We start from the raw sequence: 8293 nt of genomic DNA, 5'->3' as shown, positions 1-8293 counted from the left end.
CTTATTGTGTAACTTTCTAAGATACTATTAGATCTGTAACTTCTGGTATTTAAAAGGGTTCGGTACAAGGAATTGTGCTCCTTGAAAGTGAGCAACTCAGTTTAAAGGAAAGCTAAAGTATAAGTTTTTCCGATCATTGATGTTAAAATCAGCAGTCAATGTCATCCTAATATTTAAATTTATTTTTTGTAACGTAAAGGTTCAAATGAGCAACTCATTTTTAACCATTAGATTATGAAAAAAAAAAATCATTCATGTTTTTTTTATTTAGTTTCTTTTTACTAGAGACAAGATAGTAATTATGGGTTATTATATTTCTCTCTCCTTTCTCTTCTCATACTAGTTTCTTTTCTGTGTTCTCTTAATCCTCATTCCAAACAACATTCTATCACAATATCGCTTAGAATCATGCCCGACCTAAACATAGCCCGCACCTTATGATCACTATATCTATAACATTTACATATATCACTTTATCTGTAATAATTACATTTTCTTTTTCCTTTCGTATTTTAGTTGATAAGGTTTGTGGAAGGTAGGATTGTACTATGCTAGTTTTAGAATGAGGATATAATCTTGATTTCATAGCAAAGTCAATGCATGTTATGTTTGGAAGTTTGCTAGAAAACGAAGCCTGTTATTGGATCCTCACAGGCCTGTCCATTTGAGTCTACATGGTGTGTGATTCAAGCCGTAAGAATTGTGATATTGATATATGGTGTTCCCCATCTCTTAGGGAGATAAAATTAAGAATTTAGCTGGTGTGACATGTGGTCAAGTCAGGTCAAATCGTTGACAAATGTGATTGTAGGTTGTTAGGGGTGAAGATGAAGGGAAGAAGAAAAGAGAATAAGGAAATGGAAATTAGTGGGAAAGGAAAGAGAGATTTTTTTCTTTAAAAAGATGATTAAACCCTAAATTACTATCATGTCCCTAATAAAAAAGTAACTAGAACAAAAAAACATGATTAGTTTTTTTTTTGTCTAAAAACTTTTAGTATGCGTAATGGCATATTGGATTTTTTTATCACTCGAGAATAGTTTAATCCAAAAAACTTAAATACTTGTCTTGATATTAAAAATATATAAATGGCCCACATTTTGCTCACTGGGTTGGTATCTACCACCTATGAATCATAACTTGAGAGAATGAAGTTGGTGTTGGATTGGGTATTATCAGTCAATTTTAGTGTGGTCCTTCAAATTAACGTGTTTTCATGAGCATCAATTGAGTCCTCTTTTGGTTTGAAAATTGGTTATGATATTTGTTTTATGCTATGTGATGTTTGAAGCCCCACGATGTGAGTTTTCATCATCATGCTTCTACCTGTAATTTTTTAAAATTTCATGTTTTAATAGGTTTGGATTGAAGAGTGGAAAGGGTAAGGGCATTTTGGGGGGAAAATTCAAAAAACATGTGCTAGCTAGTCACATGAGGCATTTTTTGATTAGATTAATCAAATTTTGGGGCATAGGGATGGATAGTGTAACATGATACGAACAATTAGACAGTTTTTTGTAGGTTCAAATAACAAAGGGGTATCATAAAGGGTGTGAGTGCAATTTGTTTTTTCAGATATTAAGACTACTTTTTTCCTTGAATGATCCGTTGGGCAGAAAAAGCATACTCATGCAAGCAATGGATTATATTTATTCCTTTATTTTTCACCTTCATTAATTTTTGTCATTGCTTGATAAATCTTAAAATTGTTGAATTGCTTATTTTTTTTGTGCCCAAGTACTTCCTCCCAATGTATGCTTGTGGTTGTAACTTTGGCATTGAACTTAATGCTTCAAGATCTTAATATACAAGTTTTAGTACAACTGTACATAGTAGGAAATAATAGGGATTAAATACAGCTATCATTTAGTGTTCCTCTATTGTGTTTAAACATTTTTTTAACTGAGTTCTCAAGAAAATTGTGAAAGCCTTTGCATCTAATTTATCATGGTACTCTCTTATCCGTGAAACTTCACTCTGAAGTTCTGGTGGAGAGGGAATCGTTTGCTTTCTTTGTGGACATTTTTTTTGAGAAGCTTCCTCCATTTTCCACTTACTATCAACTTGTTGGGCATGGTTTGGAGTTGATAATTGTGAAATTTGAATTAATTTGATAGTCAATTTTGGCTAATAATGATTGCAATTTCTTTACTTTACCATTGTTTTTAATGAAATAATAAAGAAATTGATATCCTTACAATTTTTTATTAGTAGAAGTTAAAATAAAAAGATTTCAAGTGCTTTGAAGGAAAATTGATGCAAAAACTTGAAGAAAATGTTAAAGATTGGGACAGCACGCTTAGTGCCCAAGACAAGCCCACGAAGAAAAATTTTGGAGGAAAAGTTTAAAATTGATGCAAGAAGGCCCATGAAGAAGCTCAAAGGCGCGCTTAGCACGAAATCCCACGTTAAGCACAAGTCGGGTGAAAATTAAGCTACCTTAGGCCTATAAAAAGAGTAGGAAGCAAAGGAGAAACACCAATCCCTACACACCTACAGACCGAGACATTAAGACTCAGCGTTCTCTAATGAATACATCCTAAGTTTGAGTATCTCAAATAAGGGAAATTCTCTATCTATGTCCATTATCCCCTTCTCTTCCTTTATCCATCCTTCTTCTTCTATCCACATTAGCCCCTAAAGTGTAAAACCTCTCATGTCAATGAAAGGCTAAAACTCCATTGTTGGGAGCCTGACATGCCAACTCTTGTAATGTAATTTTTTTCATATTATCTATTTAATGCAATCTTGTTTCTATTGCTCTTTTTTGTGCTTAATTATTTATTATGGTCTGGCCATCCATATAGTGGTTAAGGGATAATGCATTGAAAAATTATTATTTTCTAAAGAACTTAGAAAGGGTATTTAAATGAAATCATTACTAGAAATAGATTGATATTCGTTTAGTTTATTTCATGCATCTCTAATCTTAATGTGATTTATTATTTTTATCTTTGCAAAGAAATTTGGGAGAAAAGAATAAATAAATTAAGCTCTTCATGTGGGAAAACAAAGATAAAGTGTCTTTGTAGATATTGGTAGAAATAGAGATATCATAAGATAGAAAAAATCATTAAGATTGCATCACAAGTAGTTTTGGAATACTAGGCCCCAACATATTTGCATTTTGAATTATCTTCTTATCATCACCTTTATCTTTTATATTTTTTATCTTTTACTTTAAAATTTCTTATCTATCTTATATTCTATTTTTTCTCTTATCTCTTTAAGTTTCTATCTTATCTCCTAATCTTCTATTTTAATTTCTTATCCTTCTTATCTCTTTCTTTCTTTAAATTTTACATTTAAATTTCATATCTCTTGCTTGTAAATTGGTTTTGCATCAATCTAAGTACAAATAAAGTCCCTATGGATTAAACTCTCAGACTTTCGAGTACTTTACTCCTTGAGACAATTTGATGCACTTGTCAATGTGTTAATAGGAGCACGGTAAGAAGGAAAATTCACATCAAAATCATAAGGCACGCCATGGAAATCAAGCATTGAATCCTGGTAATCAAGTTCCATCTTTGGGGAATCTAGTGAAACATTATTCTTTTTAGCGAAGCAAATAAACATAGCGTTTAGCCCCCCCCCCCCCCCCCCAAACGACTGTTCAACAAAAGTCCCAAAAGCATTTTGTCTTGGACAATAGACATATCAAAGTATCATAAAATCAACTTCAGTTTGCATGAGTTCAACCAGAAATTGTCGAGGGCTAAGCTTATTGAAACTAACCCCTCAGTTGTTCATCATAAGTCTCTAGACCTTGTTGACATTGTCACAAAACAAGCCAATGAACCGCAAAATAATACTTCTTCTAAGGTTATGGAAGCAATCAATGAGTGCATTGAAGTTGATCAAATTAACTTAGATGAAGTGCATGCTATCGTTGTTGCCACAAATTCAAATGTTTGACTCTCAATATATGTTTCTTTAAAGATTTATGAATATATTTAGTCCCCCCCCAATTTATCTTTTTTTTTTTGCTTTTCATCTGTGTAACTTTTTTTTCGTTTTAGTCCTTGCAAATTATCTTTGTTTTGTTTTTTGTACTTTAAGCAATTTAAAGACTGGTGGGAGTATATAATAATTAAATGTAATTGTGTTATGTTGTTTTTGTGTCTATTTCTAGTTATGTATTTTTAGTTTTTGAATTAGAATATTGTATTTTTAAGAGACAATGTAGTTTTTGTGATTTTATTTTTAAGATAGACTTTCTATACATTTACAAAGATGACTTTGCTAGATCATTTATATCTATAATTGATATACAAAATGACTTTAAACATCAATTACAAAATATATCTATAATGTATTAACTTTTTATATTGTCTAATTCTACATTTGTTCACAAAATTGATCTAGAATGTCAAAAACAACCAATGTTAATCTTTTTTCTACTATTTAACTGATGTTTATGAAGCTCATTCCATATATAATTATTATTATTGTTATTATTATTATTATTGAAAAATTTGTCATCAATAAAATAATGTATCAAGAAATTAAAAAGCAAGGTTGCATGGTAAATATTTTTCATGTCATTTAATGGGAATTGAGGCATGCATATTAACAATATTAATGATTTCACTATCATTAACCCTAGAGGGTATTATTGTAATTGCACTTAAATTTCCAAGAACATGAAATTTTTTTAACATAAAATGACATCATGTGGAAACTACTCATAACATAAGCATGTTCTTACATTGAAATAAAACTTAAAATATCATATAAGTTAATGAAGTTCATTTAGCGCCGGAGGGTGTACACAACATAAAAGAAAATACAAAAAATATAAACTAAGGTTAGAGCTTATATATATTTATTAGTTGTTGAGGTTTTAAATTTTTTGAGTATACTTGTTTATGCATTTAAGGTGTTAATCTTTCTAAAGAGTTTGTGTGGATATGTATATATAGATGTGTTTGAATACACATTGAAATTACATTCAATGTAAAAGTTTCAAATTTGTACAATCATGTTTAGTGCTTGAAAATGTGTGAAATCTAGTTCATCAAAGGTCAAAACGCCTATACAAATGTATGACTAAGGCTATGGTGCACAAGTTATGTAAGCTGTGTATGGAGCACAAAAAAATAATTGTCTTTAGATTGATCTCATTTCCATAGTATTATGGTGCACCCTTCAAACCTTATCACCACCACTCTTCTCCCCCGTTACCCTATTCCTAACCACCTTTCACCATGTTAGAGACGATTTTCGGCAACAATTCACCCTTTGCACCACAGTCTCTATAGCTCCTTAACCGTCACCGGTGGCTAGTCACCACCCACCAATGTCATCACCCACCAACCCTCATCCACTCCCCTATTCCCTTTCTTCCCCAAAATCCCTTCTCCATTCCAATGAATTGGATCTGAATGTAACAACAGGAAACCAGACTCGTCAGTAAATTTACATCATATGTTAATCAGAATGTCAATTTTCAAGAAAACGTAACTAGTAAATCACTTTATACAGTAACCCAGAATGTTAAATTAGAATTGACAATATTAAACCAAATTTTAGTTGTTCTAAAATCAACACACCATACTTTCACTTGTCGAATAACAAAGTTAGGGTCGATTTCTGTTGTCGTCATCTTCATCAATGTTGGAGTCGATGTTTTTCAATATCGTCATGAAAGGTTTGGTGACACTTCCTCCATCGGTGCTAGGCAGATCTGTGATCCCCAAATGTCATTGCCACCAACAACATCAATGGCTTTCGGTGATTGGAGGGGAATGGCAGTGCTTTTGGTGGTGGTAGGTGTTTTGCTTCATGGAGGCGGCAACAACTCCACGCATGGCATGGTCGATGTTGGAGAAGCTTGATTTGACATCCTCACAGGCCACGATGGTGGTGTAGACAAAGCCCGATGGGTGGGGAACAATGACAATGTAGCTAAGGAGAAGAAGACATTGTGGTAAGGTGTGAAGGGTGCACCATGATACTGTGAAGTGAAATCAATCCAAAGATTACTTTTTTGTGTGCACCATATATACACAACTTACATATCTTGTGCACGACGACCTTAGTCACAAACATATTATACTACATCACACTAACTATGTAAACTAGTGAATCATGTTCTAAAGTAATACATGCAATTTTTTTTAATGCAAATGTTAATAAGTGTCTTTATTAAAAGTATAAATGTACTTTTTTTTTATAATTTTCACGTTAAATATTTGTTATTTTAATTTTTTAAACATGGGTTAGCAAGATCCATTTCTTAATAATTATACGGAAAAATCTTGTATATATATATTTTTTAACAAACGAAAAATTCTTGTGTATGTATAGTAAAAGTAATTGCGTGAAATAAGATTTATGTTCATTTATTAAATGTTCCTCAACGATCAGATTCCTAAAACTCCACAAAATTCACCACTCATCACAGAGTTCTTTTAAGTATACTTGGATATTAATTCTCCATGTAAGAGTTGTCACATGTGGGTGATATATGCAAACAGACACTTAGCCCCACGTAATCTGGTCCAAAGATACGTTCTCCCTTTCTAGTAAACATTACTTCATCAAAGGACCCTTGACTTCCATGAATTAAGCCCAACTAATTGGTAACAAAAAAATTATCAAACTTACCACCCCGTTGGAATTTTTCATTGACAAGACACATAAAATAGACATATTTCCATGCCTCACGGGAAGTTATTGAGTCGTTAGTAAATTGGCATGTGGAGACAAAAAGATCTGGTCATATAAATTGCAATCAGATCATACATATAATAATGCATACAAACTTTGTGTGTGTAATAGTAGTTATTTTTTGTATATGAAATGTGGGTCGTTTTTACTATATAGATGCATATCTCTTCTTATTCTCAATTGTGACCCGCATATGCAACTTATTGTAACTACTTAATAATTTGATGTGAGATGTAAAAGATGAAGCCACATGAGTCCAATCAAATGTGATTTGAGTTAAGGTCTTGTTAGGTCTGCTAAATACTCTTTTTTATATTATTATTTTTGTGTTCCACAAACGCAACTTAGAAACATGGAAAATGATCTTGCAAAGTGATGGTTTGGTGGTAGAGCTAAAGGTTCTGATCCTTTCCATGTGAAATGTACTTTGAATTGTCTGAGCTGACCCCACTAAGCCAGAACTTGAGGAACTTCATAGCACTCTGCCGACGAAATGAACTTCCTCTTCCATCTGGGTGAGATAATCAATTTTCATTGGTTATTTAGCATTTTATACGCACAATTTAAAATGGATATATGAAGTTAATAAACCATTTGCATTATGTAAACACGCATATTTGTGAGTACATGACATTTATTTACAACTTATTTAATCTTATCTTGTATTATATGTTTGGAAAACTTTTAGAAATAACTTACGGATATGTTTAGAAGTTGTTTCAAACTTATATTTTAATATGTTTTTCAAGATAACTTCTAAAAGCAATTTATATATAGTTTATATGAAAACAATTTAAACTCATTTTTTTATTAATTATAAAAGCAACGTGTGCATAACTACTTATAAAATAAGTGTTTATTCCATAAGCACTTCATTAATTAGGTTGTTTATCCAAACACACATGTTTAATTTCAACAATTTTTTAAGGAAACAATTGTTCTTAAAAACTTTTATCAAATTGTAAATAATTTAAGAAACAAGACACTTGGTTTTCTTAAAAACAAATTTCAGATTTAAATTTTATATGAAAAACAATTGGTAACATTTAAAGGTTGATTTTGAACAACAAAATGCAAATATTTTTATTACTTTTAAATATTCAAATTGAAAATTTGATGAAAAGAATAGACAATAAAAAGTGACCCCTTCATACAAGTTAATTCGATTTGATGCTGATTAATTAAATTTAATACAAGTTTTAAATGTTAACTATCTTAAAGTAATTATCAATACTCAATCATTTCTTTAAATTAAAATAAATCAATTCAAACAAGCAGTTATTAATTAATTTGTTATTTCTATTCATGTATATGGTATCAATATCATGAGCATATCCAAGCTATATAATAAAAGAGAAGCCCACCAAAATTATTGTTGTACCCCTGCTTAAAATTTAGACACATGTCCCTTTTAATGTTTTTTTGTTGTCATTTTGTGTGTCCAGGTTGCAATGCTTTCCTTGTGCCATGTGTTTGCTGTTTTGACCAGTTTTTATTTTGGTTGTGTGCCACGTTGTTTGATGCTTAAAGCTTTCCAGTGGGGTTGCAATTTTGTTATTGTGCTTTGCGGGTGGTTTGCTTGCTTCTGCATTCTAAGCTGTGAGTTTTCAAAATTTTT

The sequence above is a fragment of the Glycine soja genome, chromosome 19 (assembly GCF_004193775.1).
Source record: "Glycine soja cultivar W05 chromosome 19, ASM419377v2, whole genome shotgun sequence".
Lineage (NCBI taxonomy): Eukaryota > Viridiplantae > Streptophyta > Magnoliopsida > Fabales > Fabaceae > Glycine > Glycine soja.
This window is presented reverse-complemented; position numbering follows the sequence as displayed.